At 41.4% G+C, this 18,025-nt stretch overlaps 1 long non-coding RNA gene across 1 annotated transcript; it reads left to right on the forward strand.

Annotated features, from left to right (window-relative positions):
- The first annotated feature begins 1,254 nt into the window (after positions 1-1,254).
- LOC149237580 (uncharacterized) lies at positions 1,255-14,314 on the forward strand. The gene is made up of 2 exons (XR_016246303.1): positions 1,255-1,654; positions 12,963-14,314. It is a non-coding gene; the product is annotated as an uncharacterized LOC149237580 (long non-coding RNA).
- Positions 14,315-18,025: the final 3,711 nt, after the last annotated feature.

Consider the following 18,025-nt stretch of genomic DNA (forward strand, 5'->3'; position numbering starts at 1 on the left):
TTTCCTTTTGTTGGCTACCAATTAGAACTCTATATAACATGTCTATCCAAATTGTTTTCGACAATGTATGAAAATAAAAGAAAATTTAAATGCCTTTTTTCTAATCACAATGGCAAACTCTGCTAGTTTAGATGACTAGAGACAAGATACCAAAGTTTATCCCAATGGGTTTTCTCCATCACCCCAAACAAACTAGATCAAGGTCAACACACATTTTCTGTACTATTTTATATTCAATTCAGTCCGAGGGAGGTGTTGTTTTGCACCTGAATTCAAAAGATGTAGGTTAAAATTACCTATATTTACCACATTTTCACTAGCGTTTCCCTTTTTCCCTAGATTTATGGAACACGGTGATGAATATTTTTAAAATTGGGGTTTCCTATTATTTTGTTATAAGTTACTTTTTTATGGGAACTTGAAGTGACGATTTTATTGATTTAGAATTGGATTGGAAATTGTTTTTGGGAAAATAGAACTAATCCACATCATGTTTAGCTCTACTTTATCATTTCTGTAAGAATTCAAAATAGTTTTCCTCCCATGCATTAATATTGATATGTCCTTGCTAGATGAATTTACAACAAATATTCCTCAATGTTTATTTCTTAGATGCAGAAATAAAAATTAACATAATTGGTGTAGATTAATAGGGGAATTTAGCGAGAAATCACTTTGAGTAAATAAAAAAAAAATCTCCAAATCTTGGTTCTATCTGGAGAAAAAACCTTATTCAATGTCCATTGTATCAGTTTTGCCAAATTCTACGTTGTTTCGACCAGTCCAAGAAACCAAGGGTTCTTATCCAAATCATGATTGTTTTGGGTAGTTCTTAATCCAAGTGCCTAATACGTCCAATCTGACATAAAATGGCATAACATGGAGAAGACACAGTGATTCATAGTTCTTTTTTAATTATCAATCTTAAATATTAAGTAAAGCGTGTGAAATTTTCGAAAGCTACAAGGATAATTGTAGTTCATGATGGATGCCAGCCAACATACCAGCTAAGCTCGTGAAACCAACCTGCATCTTGTTTCCAGATTACTTTTTGTCTCTGATTGCTGTTTTCGAAAAATATCATGTGAGGTAAAAGTAAATATTAAAAATCACATGAAAGACAGTTTAAAAGTAAAACCGTCACAAAAAAAATTCCTTGATGGGTAGGGGACCCGTCAAATTTAACCTTGGTTCCCATGATAGTTTCCATAAAGAAAAAAGTTAAAAGCAAATCAGACCGTTTAAGACGCTTTCATTTCGCGTTGTGTTTTTTTTGCCTCCTGGGTTTGAAAATGCAGTCAAGACACTCGCAATGTATTTTCTTGGAGAAAATCCATCCGATGATAGTTCCCATAAAGAAAAAGTTAAAAGCAAATCAGACCGTTTAGGACGCATTCATTTCGCGTTGTGTTTTTTTTCGCCTCCTGGGTCTGAAAATGCAGTCCAGACACTTGCAATGTATTTTCTTGGAGAAAATCCATCTCACCCTCACAGGCGATGTAGCGATGTGAGCACAGAATGCCGCTCTTGTAATGAAAAATCCTTCATAATCGCACCGTCATGGCAAGATTGAAAATTTTCTGTTAAGCAAGGGTTTGCTCCTGGCCCCTCGACATTTCCTCTGCGCCCGATCGAGCACTAGTTCCATTTCTTCGTAAGTTACGTTCATGACCTCTCTGAAACCCAAAGTCCGGGGATGCTATTTTTTAATCTTTTTCTTTGGCTTTATGGCAAAATCAAATTATAGATTTTGGGTATTTGCCACATTCTGCTTTTGTACATAAATGATGGAAGAGCAGAGCAGTATGATTTTTGTGTCTTGAAAGGGCTTTTGCCATTTTTGTGGTATTTTGTTGTTAATGGTATCTGCGTTCAGATTTTTCTTGTATTTTGTTATTATAAATGGTATCTCAGTTCAGAATTTGATGCTTTTTCTTGGCCTTTGGTGATCGCACATGTTGTGAAAACGCGATCCCTACTGGTAGCCAAGAATATTTCATGCCTGGAGGATAGTTGTGATGAAATTGAGGTGGTCAGTTTGTTGTTGAAATGCGTATTATTCATGTTGGTTAGAAAGTCATTATTCGTAGAACCCTCCTTTCTACTGAATATTAAGGGCTCTGTAACTTCCTCATAACAAAACAAAATTCAGGTGGTTCGCTTAAGTACTCCCTAGTCAAACCTTTTTACTGAATATTAAGGGCGTCGTCTACGGAGGCGGAGGAATTGCCCGGACAATCAAAAGTGGCTGGAATATGGGTAATTTTTTTTCAAGAAATCTTGAAGTAGCAATGTTTGAATCATCTTTTTGATGGTGGAAATAGATTAGCAACATCAAAAATCTTTGGGGTGTTGAAGGAAGTGTAACTGGGTTTGGTCTTTATAAATGTAAGTTTGACTTTTGTATTTATTCAAGAAAAGAGAAATTATTTTTATGATATTTGTCAATGAATTTCTTGCTCATTGAATTAGGTCAAGCACATGTTTAAGGTGCTTTTAGGAAGTCAAGAGTCAATGTATTTATGTAAGACCATTTGAGGGCATGTTACACTATAAAATAGTATAAAGGTCAAAGGAATACCTCCAAGCAAAGTCCAAGTCCTCTCCATGCAGCAACGTCATCCAAATAAAACAAAACAAAGAAAATAGTGAAGATATGGTCAAGTCAGCTTGAAGACAGAATGTTGGTCTAATGTCGACCTAGAGGAGAGACAATCCTCTATATATAGAGGCTGTCCACTCCCTCATAAAGCATATAACGCAAGCTCTGAAATCAGCGAAGGTGGAAGTCGAGAAAGTGAAGGGAAAAGGCAAGTCTAAGGGTCTCCAAGACAAGCGAAGAAAGGAGGAAGAAGACCGAAGTGTAGGGGACTGTTTCTAGGGCTAGAAACAGTCACACGTGCGAGGAGAAGGAGGACAAATTGCGGATATAACAGTAGTAACATTTCAGTGCAAGATTCGTTGGTGTTTGGGCTAGATATTAGGCCTACAAGGTCTCCCAAGTCAAGCGAAGAAGTCTCTCTCTCTCTAGCGAAGGTGAAAGGACCCTAATTCACTAAGGGTACCCTCCACACGTGAGAAAACTAGGGTAGCAGAACAATGTTGGAATTTCTAAGTTTAACCTGTTAGAAATTCTTCCTGTACTATCTGATTTATTTCTTTCTACTTGTTCAATTACTTAACAAGTTATTTACCATGTAAATACTGAAAATAAATACAAGTACAATATCAACACATACAGATCATCAATTGAAGGAAAAAGAAGCACATAAGTGACACCGTTGTTTTTGGACTAATGTCCCTGGAAAAACTCAATGCGGGAAAACCGGTGCAACTATTCAGAGAGTTTTATTATTATGCAGTTTCAGAATACAACCTGGGTGCCAGAAATGGCTCACCCAACAGAGAATGCCCTCGGCAGTAGTACCTCTCAGTTGGAGATAGAGATTCCAGCTAAATCACCGTATGAACGATCTTACAGCAACAATGCAACTTCTGCTGCTCCGCGTCACTCTGATAGGGACTGCGTCACCCTATCCAGCTCTCCAGCTCCAGTCTGCCCCACGAAAAATCTCCCAGCGCTCCCTCTAGGCCTTGCATCAACCTCTTTGGCCCAACGTCAGTCTCTCTAGCCAGCGTCAGCCTCTCTGGGCTCTGCGTCAGCCTCTGGAGCCTCTGCGTCTCACACGCTGGCCCTCTCTGGCTCTGCGTAGCTCTTCGCTGGCTCTGCGTGGCCTCTGGCTGGCTCTGCGTGGCCTCTAGCTAGCTCTGCGTCAACCTCTCCCGGCTTCTGCGCTGATCCTCCCGGTACTAACTCTGCCTCTTTGCTATGTATTCACTGCCCCTCAACTGCAACTCAGATCACTCACTCAATTTCCTCAGCAAACCCTGCCCCAGAAAATTGAGTTCTTGATCTCTCTTGGTGTGTTCTCCAACTGACCCTCAAACCTCCTCTTATACTTTTCTCGTTGGTCCATTAACGACTGAGATTAAATCTCTAATCAACGACTAAGATTAGATTTGTCTTGATCTATGACTTTTGGACCATTTTAACCCAATTTTATATTAATACCCATTAATATTTTATTTTTCCTAAGTTTAGACTTAGGAACTCCATTAAAATATTAATTATTTTAATATCTCCAAATCGGTTAGATTTTGCCCAAACTATTTCTGGGTCTTGGAGATCTCACATGCTTTAGCCTCTCCACCAATTTTCGTGGCTAGAGCACATCCGATGCTACCCCAAATCAATAGTCTCTCTTAGCGAGGATTGTGCTCTAGTAACACTCCTCATTGAGTATCACCTTGATCATCCAGCATCGGTCCTTGTGCTGATGCTAGGCCTCCCCGCTCAACATCCTCTGCATTGTTGCATCCTGTACTGCTGCCCATGGCCCTGCCACTGCCACTGCTGCATCTGCATTGCATACCCTCATCATGCTGCATCTTGCTGCCCATAACATTGCGACTACTGATCGCTGCACTGCAACTCAGTTACTGAGAAGTAAGTAACTGATCCTCCCAACTCTGACATCTATGTCAGGCTAGAAACACTCCCGATGCTGAAGCTCCTTCTGTCGCTGACAAGTGCTCCCTCTACTGACCTCTGCGCTGTTGCAACAACTCCATGCATCTCGCACTGTTGCCTCATGCTGTCCCGGGACTCCTGCACTATAGCACCCTCTGTCACTCCATCCGCATCCGTCTCTACCGACATCCGCCAGTCCTGCTACTTCTCTTCGGGGCTCCTGTAGCAAGGTATAATCCAAGAGGTTGGGTACCTCAAGGATCCTGCCCCTCATCGTCTGTAGTCCGTCTGACTACAGCTCGATGTCTCCCCACTTCCTCTCAAGTGGCGCATGAGCACTCATGGCACAGTTGTCATCTGTCTCCACTTCTTTCTTTGCCCTCGCTGGCGCTGCCTTGGTCTCAGAAGCCTCTCCCTTGCTCTTCTTCCTTGGACACTGGTTCGCATAGTGACCCAGTTCCCCACAGTGGAAGCACTTGACCTTGGAGAGGTCCTTCTTCTTCCGTTTCTCCTGCTTTCCCGCAGATGCTAGAGCCGCATCTTCTTCTTCCTCCTTGATTCTGACCCCTTTTCCGCTACTCCCTGCCTTGGTCACCCTTCTGGTCTCTTCTTGATGAAGAGCCGCTGACAGTTCCTCCCAATCTGGAAGGCTCGTCCTGCCCAGTATGCTCTGGATAGATACCTCCTAATCCTTTGAGACTGCGTTCAATGCGGTCCTCACCATCAGTTCCTGATTTGGCGTGGCCCCTATGGAAGTTAGCTGATCACGAATCTCCTTCAATCCATCGAGAAAGACATCTATCTGCTCTTCCTTTTGCATCTGGTATGACTGCAACTGATTTTCAAGTAACATCTTCCTCTGCACGAAAGTATGCTGATACAATTTCTTCAGGGCCTCCCACATCTCATTTGCCGTCTCCTTCTTGGCAATATGCGGCACCACATGATCCTTGACCCCATCAAGGATGATGCACTTTGCCCTGGCCATTGCCTCCTCGTACTTCTCATTTTCAGCTGGGTCAACTGGGATTGCTATCGTTTTCAAGGTGAAGTGCTTGATGCGATACCTGTCTAGAATGGACAAGATCCTGGCCTTCCAGACTACGAAGTTGGAAGCTCCGTCTAGTCTATCCTGATCTCTCAGCCCATTCACTGCCATCTTGCTGCTCTTCTTCCGACTCCTCTGAGTCTCTTTACTTCCCTCTTGGAAGTCCTCGGTTCGACTCCCTCTGAGTCTCGATTTCCTTTCTGGAAATCCCTCCTCCTTGGTCTTGCCCTATTAGGTACTGTTCTGACCACAGTACCCCACTAGCTTCGCTCTGCAAATTATTCGCAACCCCCTATACCTTAGCAACTTGAAGAACTGAGCCTCTAGGCTCTACACAATCTCGGCACCGACAAAATCTACACCTCCTGTCGACAACATCAATCCTTCCTAGCTGAGAAAGATGACCAAGCACTGCGTAGGTCAGGTCTGCTCCTTTTTGCCACTGCGCTGATCCTCCTCCTGTCTCGAACTAATGATTCAGGCACTCTGCGTCACCCCTTCCTTGCTGCTTTCAACTTCTGTCACTTGGGACAACTGTTTTATGCTGCTACTGCTCTGCTCTGCTGATGCCTTCAGTTATCTTGTGATCTGCAACCACGCTCTGATACCATGTTGGAATTTCTAAGTTTAACCTGTTAGAAATTCTTCCTGTACTATCTGATTTTTTTTCTTCCCACTTGTTCAATTACTTAACAAGTTATTTACCATGTAAGTACTGAAAATAAATACAAGTACAATATCAACACAAACAGATCATCAACTGAAGGAAAAACAAGCACACAAGTGACATCGTTGTTTTTGGACTAATGTCCCCGGAAAAACCCAATGCGGGAAAATCGATGCAACTATTCAAAGGGTTTTATTATTATGCAGTTTCAGAATACAACCTGGGTGCCAGAAATGGCTCACCCAACAGAGAATGCCCTCGGCAGTAGTACCTCTCAGTCAGAGACAGATATTCTGGCTAAATCACCAGATGAACGATCCCACAGCAACAATGTAGCTTCTGCTGCTCTGCGTCACTTTGATAGGGATTGTGTCACCCTATCCAGCTCTCCAGCTCTAGTCTGTCCCACGAAAATTCTCTCAGCGCTGCCTCTAGACCCCGCGTTAGCCTCTCTGGCCCAGCGTCAGCCTCTCTGGGCTCTGCGTCAGCCTTTGGAGCCTCTGCGTCTCACACGCTGGCCCTTTTTGGCTTTGCACAGCTCCTGACTGCCTCTGCGTCAACCACTCCCGACTTCTGCGCTGATCCTCCCGGTACTAACTCTGCCTCTCTGCTATGTATTCACTGCTCCTCAGCTGCAACTCAGATCACTCACTTAATTTCCTCAGCTAACCCTGCCCCAGAAAATCGAGTTTTTGATCTCTCTTGGTGTGCTCTCCAACTGACCCTCAAGCCTCTTCTTATATTTTTCTCATTGATCCATCAACGGCCGAGATTAAATCTCTAATCAACGGCTAAGATTAGATTTGGCTTGATCCATGACTTTTGGACCATTCTAACCCAATTTTATATTAATACCCATTAATATTTTATTCTTCCTAAGTTTAGACTTAGGAACTCCATTAAAAATATTAATTATTTTAATATCTCCCAAACCGGTTAGATTCTGCCCAAACCATTTCTGGGTCTTGGAGATCTCATGTGCTTTAGCTTTTCCACCAATTTTCGTGCCTAGAGCACATCCGATGAGTAGCAATGTTTGAATCATGTTTTTGATGGTGGAAATAGATTCAGCAACATCAAAAATCTTTGGGGTGTTGAAGGAAGTGTAACTAGGTTTGGTCTTCATAAATGTAAGTTTGACTTTTGTATTTATTCAAGAAAAGAGAAATTATTTTTATGATATTTGTCAATGAGTTTCTCGCTCATTGAATTAGGTCATGCACATGTTTAAGGTGCTTCTAGGAAGTCAAGAGTCAATGTATTTATGTAAGACCCTTTGAGGGCATGTTACTACACTATGTATAAAATAGTATAAAGGTCAAAGGAATACCTCCAAGCAAATTCGAAGTCCTCTCCATGCAGCAATGTCATCCAAATGAAGAAAAACGAAGAAAATAGTGAAGATATGGTCAAGTCGGCTTAAAGACAGAATGTCGGCCTAAAGGAGGGACAATCCTCTATATATAGAGGCTGTCCACTCCCTCATAAAGCATATAACACAAGCTCTAAAATCAGCGAAGGTGGAAGTCGAGAAAGTGAAGGGAAAAGGCAAGTCTAAGGGTCTCCAGGACAAGCGAGGAAAGGAGGAAGAAGATCGAAGTGTAGGGGACTATTTCTAGGGCTAGAAACAGTCACACGTGCGAGGAGAAGGAGGACAAATTGCGGATATAACAACAATAACATTTCAGTGCAAGATTCATTGGTGTTTGGGCTAGATATTAGGCCTACAAGGTCTCCCAAGTCAAGCAAAGAAGTCTCTCTCTCTAGTGAAGGTGAAAGGACCCTAATTCACTAAGGGTACCCTCCACACGTGAGAAAACTAGGGCAGCAAAACAACAATACAGTCATACACCCATATCTCAAGAAGGATCTCGTTTGAAGAAGTCTACTTGAGCAAAGGATAGAAGAGGAACATCTCATCTAGAAGACTCACTCAAGGAAGGTCTATCTCTAGACAAGAAACAAAGGAGGACGAAGTGTTGGGGAGCAAAGTGTCGGAAGGAGGAAGTCTATGTGTCGGGGAACAAAGTGCAGAAAAGAGGAGAGGACTTGACTTGTGCTTGGAGGACATCCTAGTCAAGGGTCTAGGGTTTGGCAGTGATCAATAAAAAGCTTCAATAAGGGAAAATTACCAAATGGTTTTCCTCTCTAAGAGAGATAAGATAAGATAATTATATTTATGTCCAACTAATGACCACAAAGTAGGTCAAAGGGACTATTGAGTACACTGATGTATATACAAAGTGGGAGAACCAAACGATCTCCCATAAAAGATACAATGCATGAAGTAAATCAACATCTGGCCCTAGAGGAGAAGATCCAGGAGCTAATAGGTCTAAGGATCAGACCCATCTCTCCTAACATCTGAGGCTGAATGAATAACACTGAAGAAACTCAACAAAGTCTGTTGGCCCGATGAAGAGCCGATGGCAAGTGCAGACATGTCCACTAAATCATTTCCTGGGGGGGTTCACATGCTGCTGAATGCTGGAGGACCTAGTCCGTCTCCCAGGAACGGATCTGAGACAGAACTGTTGTTGAGATCTCGTGTGGCAGGGTGAGGTCCCATGGATCCTCACTGATTTGGAGTCTGGATACGTACTGGTATCAATCGATCTCTTGGTGCCCCTGTCTGAAGGTAGTACCCTGAAAAATGTCGTGATCCTCTGTGTGGGGTCTGGTCTGATGGGAGGCTGAAGAATATGTGCTCGGAACCTAAGAGCCTCCTGCATATATAGGGCCAAACATCTCTGATCGGGGTACCTGAAAAAGTCGGCGAGGGTCCGAGAATCTTTGAACAAGCAATGAAACCTTCCTCTAATCTTGTAGTAGACAAGGCATCCAAGGATGAAGTGCACCTCGGTCTCCACTTCCTATAAATGACATACCTGGCAGAGTCTGTCTAGTCCATAGTTTTAAAAACCGTTTTGAAAAACCGGTAACCGGTCAAACTGGCCGGTTAGCTAGCTGGCCGGTCGGAACCGGCCTAAAAACCCGGTTTAACCCATCACTTGCCCGATTTTTTGACCTAACCGGTAAAAACCGGCCGGTTTTGTCCTAAACCGGCCGGTTTTAGGCACAGACTCTGTGACTCTTCATGTTGCTCTTCTAAAGCCGGAGACAAGTTTGATTGTTGCTCAGCACTTGTGCTTTGTGTCCTTTCTGCATTTTCCCCATTATTCCTTCCATGTTCTGAGCCTTTAGTCTCTCTTGCTATATTAATGAGTAAAGGATCTTCCTCTGTTTCCACATTCGCATCTGGAGAACTACTGGATTCTTTGTTCTTTTCATCTGTTGTTATTGTCAGCTCTGTTGTCTGCATGCTAACTGTTGGAAGCATCCCATCAATGCTTCTGCTCTCTGGCTCTTTTAGCTCTTGAACACCACTGCTTTCAAGTTCAACAACTTTTGCATCCCCTCTTTCTTCATTAGTAGCCTCCGCTGTTGCATCAATGACAGAAGTCCTATTGAATTCTTTATGAAGTTCTTCCTGTAGTCTTATTTGTTTTAATTCCACTGTATCATCCTTTGCATTAAAAGTCTTAATGACTGCTAGTGCTAAAATAGTAGGTTGAGCTATGTCGGATTCCTCATATTTCTCTTTCAATGATGGAGATGACACATTTAGTTGCTCATCAACATCTATATTTTTATTATTCTGGTCAACTTTAATATCCTTGCATTCAATTTCCACATCTAGTACAGCCTCTGCTGCAACATTGTCAGCCTGAATGTCTTTTTTTATTGTTGTAGTTGTACATGATAGTTTGTGATGTTCTCCTGTTTGGAGTGTGGCATTTGTTCTATCCATCATTGGAATATTAGCGTTTGATGTTACTGCACTGGCAGGTGGTGCTGGATATGGGTCTTTACCCTTGTCTTCTAGAGGGTCCTGCTTTTTTTCATCATATATACTTGCTGTCTCTTCTGCTTTCCTGATCTTAATACTTTGAATATCCATGCATTGCCCCTGTGCTGCTGTATTTAATGCTGTAACATCTACCTCCTTTGTTGCATCAGTTGCTATTGGATCCAGGACTTTGTGCAGTTCACCTGAAGTAATTGTTGGGTCTGCTTCCCAGGCATTGTTCCTTGTATGAAGCATCTCTCCATCTTTTACTTCATTGATAAATGGAGCTGACTGCATTTTTTTATGTTGCTCTTCCAAAGCAGGAGACAAGGTCAACTGTTGCTTATCATCAACTGTGCTTTCTGTTTTTTCCACATTTCTCTTGTTACTGTTTTCATATCCCATACCTTTATCCTCTGTTGCTGCATCAATTTGTAGAACAGTTCCCTCTGTAGTCACATCACTAGCTAGAGCTCTACTGGTTTCTTTTTGCTGTTTATTTATTTGTTCTGCCAGGTATGCTATCTGTTCATTTTCTTTGGTCGGAAGTATCCCAACAACTTTTGTTGTTGTAATATTTGCTGGATTACTTTGTGATTTTGTCTGTTGATCTTCCATAGCTGGAGACAGAACTGTTTCTTGTTGGTGATGGACTTGTCGATGATATGTATTGCACTCGGTGCCATTTTGATATAATCACCTTTGCATGGTATATAAATGAGCAAACTTTGCATATTTTGTCTCTATTGGCTTGGAATCATGGTTTTACATCTTAAAAATAGTTTTGTTTCATTAAAAATTAATTATTTAATGTATTTTTTTAAAACCGGTTCGTTTAGACCAAACCAGTCCCGGTTAGACCGGTTCCGGTCGGTAAACCGGTTCATTAGGTGGACCGGTCCGGTCACCGGTTCCGGTTTTAAAAACACTGGTCTAGTCCATCCACCTGGTGGTCCGTCTCTAGCCGAATTCTATGAGAACCTACTTTGAACTGGCCTAGAGGAATGTGAAGAGCATGCATCCAGTGGTGAAACGTATACTGGGGTCGAACAATGAGCCTGTCTCTTAACTCCAAGAAGTGCTCAACGTAGAAGGCCATCTTTGGGTGCAACCCTCTTGGAGGATTGACCCAGGTGACCTGGACGAATTGCATGTAGATGTCCTCCCTGATGATCTTGTTTAGCTCCTGTCTAGTAAGTAAAAGGTGACCAGGAGCATCTAAGGAATATCGGAAAGAAGGGAGACGATCCAACTGAATTCCCACTGACTCTGGTTTTGGCCCTGGCAGAGAGCCAACATTTGTGTTCTTGTCTTTATGTTTTTGGTAGCAGTTTGATGAAACACACACACTAATAATAAGAAGAAGATCAAGCTAAGATAATTGCAAAAGTGCTTCACAAATTGTTATTAAGCAGTGAAGAATCCTTACAAACACCAGTGCCCTTTATTCTTCAACATGGGGCACCCAAAATCTTGAAGTTTGACAGCTGTAACCTGAATTTACGAAAATCCCTGCCGAATTTTATGAAAATATTGCTGGAATTTCTCTGATTTTCAGAGCAAAAAAAAATCTGCTGCCTATCTAGTGGAAAAAGGAAATGGACATAGACCGAAGGAAGCTAGCCCAGTTCATACTACTCTACAGCCAGTTTACATATCTCATTCTTGTCAGTCAGTTGGTTGTCATGCATGGAGAAGCTGTTATGGAGAAGTTATGAAAATATTGCCAGAATTTCTATGATTTTCAGAGCAAAAAAACAATCTGCTTAGACTATGGCAATATTAAGGGCTCTGTAAACTTCCTCATAACAAAATTCAGGAGGTTCGCTCAAGTACTCCCTGGTCAAACTCACTAGCTAGTTGCAGTGAGTCTGACCCACGATCACTCATCCGGTTAATCACAGGTCAGCGATTTTGACTTGTGAACCACACTTCATAATATATATTACCTAAACAGGAAAAAAATGCCATTCTGTGTAGAAAAATTAGCCAAGCTTTTGCTTAGTATTTGCCAAGCCCTAGTCTAAATCTTACTCTCCGGCTTCCCTGAGTCTTTCATTGAGCTGAATTTCGTAACACGTCACTAGACTATTCATTGGATTCATCATCTAGCATTTTATTATAATCCCTTTCAGTTACACAGGTCCTGTTATTTCTCTGTTGCAAGATGTGTAAATTGCAAAAACAAACTGGGAGTAGTCAGCAATGAAAGTGTCAATACAGAGTACCACCTTGCGCCACATCGAGCAATCTGACAGATTGCCCAATCTTTTTGATCTTCGAATCTGTTATCATCTTATTGTTGCCCTCTAATTCTTTGATATACTGTTTGTCGTCTCGGAATAGTATCTTCGACTTTAAAATCTGCTCTCCTTTGATATTCCAAATCAATACACCTTTATTTGCTTTTGGGAGCATACTTTTATTTGTTTTTGGAAGCATTAAATTGGAGTGCATCCATTATACTGATAAAATAGACAAGTATATCTTTTGTTGTCAGTATCCTCATGAAAAGGCCTGCAATGCTTTTATTGTTTTGATCTCGTGAAAAAATATTTCTATTTTTGTGCTCTCAACCTCATTATATTGAAAGAATATCTCTTCTATTCCCTGTTTTGGCCTTGGCATATAATTTGCCATATTTAACATATATTATAAGCATTTCCACTCAGTGACTATTGATTACAAAGTGATATGTCTTTTTGCACATGTTTTTAAGTTTGTGTGTAAATGATTATATTTCTTCATTGTAATATATGATTATATTTTTGAATTTGCTTTTCTTTGTGAGCTGTGTTTTTGTGTTAGTTTGTTTTTCAATAAATTTTACATTGCAGGTCAAGATGTATTATAATTGTGATTTCAGATTCAAGGTGACAGGTGGGGAGGTGTGGTTCACGGCGTAAGAGGGCACCTAGTGTTTTCTCATTCTTGGGGCTTGGGTTGTCCTCAAACAACTGGGCGGAAGCCTACGCTCTATTCTAAGGAGTTAGACTTGCCATTTCATCCATTTCAAAACTCATTATAATTAGAGATTCCTAGATTACTATCAGATATTTCCAAATTGGCTCATCCTTCATTGATTCTCGCCTTGCCTCCATTATTCACCAGAATCACCACTTAAAATCCCTTATCAACACTGTTCGCCACCTAAAACCCCTCTTGAGCTCCTTCAACCAAGTCCTTTTTTTCCACGTGCTCAGATTTTTATGCTAACAAAGTTCTCTAGATGGTTGAAGGCTCCCTCATGGTTGATGGTCATCGTGCCATGCTCCTGGTCCTGTAATGCTTTCCCCCACCTAGCGGATTAGCATGGCCGTCTTCTGCCGTATGTCTTAATTAAGTGAAGGCTCTCTTGGATCCTTTACCTCTCCACAGTCTTTTCCTGGTACCTTTCACACATTATTTGCTTGGCCTCTTGTGGATTTCGTTTGCCATGGTCGATTTGCTTGTCTGGAATCGTAGTCATAGCTGGGTGTGGGCTCTGGCTCTGTTGGTGACTGCATTCATTTCCTTCCCTTCCTATATCCAGGCAGCCAGCAAGACAAGGAAGTTATGATTTTGGAATGCCTTTTCATCGGGAACTGGTGCTTCTGTGTCTATCTGGCTCCCCCTGCATATCTTCCGTCTCGTGGCTCTGTTCCGATGGCTTTTTGTTGTTCTTCTACTTGCAAGCCCCTTCAGACTCCCCCAGTCAATGCCCAGCCATGCACAATGACTGCCAATGCACTATGTTCATTAGAATTCTGCGTCTGGAGTCTCATGTGGAGCTCCTCTTGAATAGGAGTACCCAATACAGGCAGTCTTTCCAGTGTTTGAATGACGAGGTGGATGCCTTGTGTTCTATGGTGGATGAATTAAGGTTAGATCGTGAAAGGACACTCCAAAGACAGACTTCTCCAACACTTTCAGATTCAGCATCATCTTCCACAGCCAAATAGTTCCTCTTCAATTTAAATGTATCAGTAACAGCAGCAGGGAAGAACTTCGGAAAGATGGAGCAACGCTCACCACCTCCAAGTCCCTTGTAATGCAGTCTTCTTTATTTTAATCTTAGGTATCTTTTACAGTGATTAATGTATGTATGTCCCTGCAGTGGTCAGGATCTTAGTTCTCTCAGGGACAGATTTTTCTGACAGGTTCTTAATGGCTGAAATCAAAATTTTGTACTTCTGCTGTGTTATCTCAGCACAGATTTTGCTAATATAAATTTCTCCACTTCCAGTCCCAAAAAAAAACTGTGATTTGAGCTTGGCAATTTCGTATGTTTAGGGTTCCTTGTAACTATGGAATTAAATTGAGATTAATTTGATAAGCACAATATATGCAGCTAATAGCTTGAGTTTCTCTCAAACATGGAAAAAGTAATATATAAGGCTCTCTTGGTATGAAATTAACCTGAGATTAATTTGATAAGCACATTATTTGCAGCTAATAGCTTGAGTTTCTCTCAAACACGGAAAAAGTAATATATTAGGCTCCTTTGGTATGATAAGTGAAATTGATGTATCATGGGATCACCAGATTTCCTTTGAATTGAGAGAATATGTTGGACAACTGTTGTGGGCGATCAGTAGAAGTCACAGTTTTAAAAATTGGTCAGTTTGAAGCAGAAACTGGTCAATCCGGTCTGTAAGGTCACCTCCAACATCCATTGTAAGGTCAAATCCATTGTGAAATTAGATTTATGATTTCTCTCTTGAAAATTTCCAGGTTTGATTGTTGTCCTTATTTTTAATTTCCCCCTTTTCAAGTAAAAAACAGCCCCTCTTTCTAGGCTAAATTGGGCTCTCTCTCTCTTTTTTTTTTTTGCTTTCAAATTTATCATAACTTTTGCATTTTACTTAGATGCATTTTTTTCTATTTGCAGATCTCTTTCCCTTCAAATCTGAAATTTATTCATCCACCATGGCCTCAAAAGCCAAAGATGCTATATGCTTTCATTGTGATATTGTTGATGGAAAATGTTGTGCAAATATTTCACAAACACCCAATGTGGGGTTGGGGAGGGGTATTTATAGGTTGAAACAACACTTGGCTGGTATAAGAGGCCAAGTAACTCCCTTGTGATGCACCAGATAAAAGGATAGGGCCTATTAGGGTAGAATACCTTGAAAAGTTTGAGGAGGTGAAGGCTAGAGAAAAGTCTATACAAGCACAAATTGCAAGGAAGAAGGGACTTGCAGAAGTTATGGTTAGGAGAAATGCAAGTGGGTTTGATGAATTTGACTTTGAAGACTCCTCTATCCCTTCCAATGTGGAAAAAGTCGAAGTCAGGATTAAATCGGCAAGGGTCCAAAAGTTGAAAAACTCGTTAAAGTCGGGAGTTTTTTGAAAAAGTTGGCAAAAAGTCTGCAAAATTAAAAAAATACAAAAATATTCATTTATTTATTTTAGCATGTAGAGTATCCACAACATCAAATAAATGCATTTCCACATAAACATGTAAAGAAAGCTAATATATAATATGCATATGAAGTCTAGTGCTACATCACATATCAAAATAATGAACCAACTCTTGAATCTTGAGTCTTGTGTGACTCTCAACTCTCAAGAGTCAAAATATCAACAAAAAATATAATACATGTATATCATGAGTCATCTACATGTCATAAAGTAATCAGTCACTGAGATCCTCTGCCCCTTTTATGGGAATAGGGAATGGCTTTGCCTTTTCCTCTAGAGGAAGAAGGACCAACCCCTGGAAATACAAATGGAGTCAGTCATCCTCTAGAAGCCGATGAAAGAGGTGGCTTCCATCGGCTTCTGTCCTATGCTACTGCTGCCCATCCTAGATGGTGTCACCTCCTCCTCATCATCCTCATCAAGCTCTGCCTCATTACCGTGATGCTGCTCCTCCTCCTCTACCTTTGGCTCTACCTCTCCTGCAAGTGCTACCTCCTCTGGATCCACATCTAACCAATCCGAGATCGAGTCCATGGTCGGCCTCTCAATCTCGACCCTCCATGCAATAGTGGTATCAATATTGTCCAATGAGATGGCTTCCACATCAGGAGGTTTCTGAAGTTGTCTCACCCACAATCAAAGATTGTAGTAGACGTAGACCATGTCATTGAGGCGTTGGGACTCCAATCTGTATTAGGGTCATAGATTGTAAATTAGTACTTAGAAATTTTAAATATTAAAAATAATCAAATGAATTCAAAAAATTTAATTTGATTTTTTTTTACTTCTTGTGCTTTTTGTTGTGTATTTTGTCAAATACACTCCAGTTGCGCTCACACCCAAAGGAACTGCATGTTTGGCTGAGCACTCGAATGGCAAGCTTTTGGAGATGGGGTACTCTGCCACCATAGCTTGTCCACCAAGCATCTACAAGTTAAAATAAAAATGAGAAACATAAAAAAAAAACATTGAAATTCTGAACTTGAAAGTTTGAAACAAACTGAAGCTTACCGGGCATTTTGGTCGTCCTATTCTTAATAGCCATGGTAAAACTAAATGTGCCACCTCCCATCCTATATACCTCCATTTCTTTAGAAATATATTCACATTCTTGCTCAGATGCCACCATCCTCTCAACATAAGTGAAGAATCCATCCATCACCTTGGCAGCAAATCTGAAACCATAGGCGTAAGCAAATGCGGGGTTGAGGTAGATACCTGCAGCATGAATGGGGCGATGGAGGGTATTGTTCCATCGCTCATCAATCACTTCTCCATATGACTTGTTGTTTCTCTAACTCCTCGTCTCCCTTAGCTTCATAATAAGCACAAATGGCTTCTTTGGCCCTATCCATGGCCTCATATAAGTAGCCCATTGCGGGTTTGTCTCCATCAACCAATTGAAGAACCCTTACCAAAGGTTCTAAAATGGCACGCACCTCCTCTACTCCTGCCCAAAAGCTCTGATCATATGAAACTAGTCTGCATATGCCCTCTCCCTTTGGTTTGTCGCGAATAGATAAAGCACGCCAATCCGGTGAAAGAAACATGCTCTTCACATCCCACATAGAATTTAGCAGAGACTGAAGAGATATGAAAGTAGTGGCAAATCGTGTAATGGCAGGACGCAACAACTCGTTGTTGTTGGTGAATCTTCTCACCAAGCTAAGCACAGATGCATGATTATATATAAATTTTGTTATGCTTCTGGATGATTCAACAATATCCCTCACAATAGGAATCTTGCCTATATCCTCCAACATCAAGTCAATGCAATGAGCAGCATAAGGTGTCCAAAACAAGTTAGGATACCTCTCCATAAACAACTTGCCAACTGCAACATAATTTGCAGCGTTGTCCATTATGACTTGGACAACATTGCTTGGGCCTACTTCCTGAATGAAGATGTTCAACAACTCACATAATAAACATGCATCTTTAATGTGTGCAAATGCATCAATAGATTTCATAAACATTGTCCCCTTGGGACAACTAACCAAGAAGTTAAGAAGCGTCCTACCCTTCTGGTCAGTCCAACCATCTGACATGACTGTGCATCCATTGTGTTCGCATGATGCCCTAAACTCCTCCAACCTAGAAGTGCAATCAGTCTTTTCATCTCGAAGAAGAGGCCCTCTCAATTCTGCAAAGGTGGGGGCTTTGTACCCTAGGCCAACGACAACAACAACATCAAACATAGGTTGGTAGAACGGGTTTGTCTTGGCAATGTTGAAAGGAACATCACTCCATAGAAGACACTTACTGACCAACCTGTCAGCTTCTGTCTTTTCCTTTTTTTTTTAAGTGCCCATTTGATGCCAGGTTGTGCACCAAGTGTGGTTCTTGGAACAAAAAATGATGAGAAAGCTGAGGGGTTGGGACATATGGTCGTGGAAGGTGATGTTGAAGAAGCACTCTCACTTCCCTCCACTCTTAAGGCCCCTACAAGTTGGATTTTTAGCGCTGCCTTGGTGTCTTTGCCCTCCTCTTTATCCATCAACAATTGAATGGCCTGTCGGATGA

This window comes from Pinus tabuliformis, chromosome 8, assembly GCF_031772625.1.
Source record: "Pinus tabuliformis cultivar Carrire ecotype Pingquan chromosome 8, CPIR1, whole genome shotgun sequence".
Lineage (NCBI taxonomy): Eukaryota > Viridiplantae > Streptophyta > Pinopsida > Pinales > Pinaceae > Pinus > Pinus tabuliformis.